Raw genomic sequence first — 1214 nt, 5'->3', positions numbered from 1 at the left:
TTAATGTAGTACTACCTATTACTTCCTGCATAGTTACTTGTTAACAACGGACCATTATTCTAAAGTGTTACCGAATTGAGTACCAATATAGAATTTTTTTTTTTTTTTCATGTAGAAATTACATTTGTTTTTCAGTAGTGTAAGGTCCACACGATTGGCCATGGTGGATGAAGGATGTTCTGTCATTTCAGCCCACAAAGTTATTACATTTAGGTTAAATTCAAATCTGACTCCATTTTATTATGACCTCGCATTTGAGTTGGAATGTCAATTATTATTGATCATTTATAGGACAATTTATCTAGACATCTGATTATTCTATTTATTCTTTAATATTATTGTACTCGTTCATTCGGGTGCTCATGTCGCTCAAAGATATCGCTTCAGCCGTTAGCGTAGCTTACGGTCACATTCTCATCAGTCTTGGTTGTTAGACAGAGGTAATTGGCTAATACTTTAGACGGCCGCTCCTATGCTTGCTCATTCTAAAAGTACTTTTAATTAGCCCCCATAGATTTGTACACACTTGAATAAAGCAACATTATTTCTAGTCAGAGGTCACGACCACTACTATAGATATAAGCTGACCAACATTACTTTCCCTGATAGTAGCTTTGGTATGGTCATGACATGGTTTCCCCATGTACACCTAGCTAGAATAATATTACAATAAACAGAGGTTAGGCTCACCCTATTTAGGCTGGCCGAAAATCCAGTTGACCTAAACGGAAATTCCCTATAAGCCCTTACAATCTAAGTACACTTGAACTAATACCAAGCGTTAGCCGGATCTCTAAATTTACAGTTGGTGTGCCCTATGCTCCATCTCAACTGAATTTTAGTCCGTTACTAACCTGATGCAGGAAATGCGGTAACAAGGATACAATGTAATCTACTAGAGTCAATAATTACAGAGTAAAACAGAATAAAATCAAATGTTACAATTTATTATCAGTCAAGTAAATACAGAGTTCTGGCATGAAACTCTAGATGGCGCAGGTCTAACTCAGTCTGACCTAATGACATCATTATCACATGGCACAGCTGATTGGTTCTCTTCTGTATCGGTAGCCAATGAGCTCGCTGCTCAACATTCAAATATATGATTAGTGCTTGCCGTAGCAGTGCAGCTTGCTTCAGAAACCCTCCACCTTCCCCAGCTCCACCTGTATAGATCTGCTACGAGGTGATTCATGTATGCTATATGGGGGTTA

This window comes from Sinocyclocheilus anshuiensis, unplaced genomic scaffold (assembly GCF_001515605.1).
Source record: "Sinocyclocheilus anshuiensis isolate Anshui unplaced genomic scaffold, SAMN03320099.WGS_v1.1 scaffold135, whole genome shotgun sequence".
Lineage (NCBI taxonomy): Eukaryota > Metazoa > Chordata > Actinopteri > Cypriniformes > Cyprinidae > Sinocyclocheilus > Sinocyclocheilus anshuiensis.
This window is presented reverse-complemented; position numbering follows the sequence as displayed.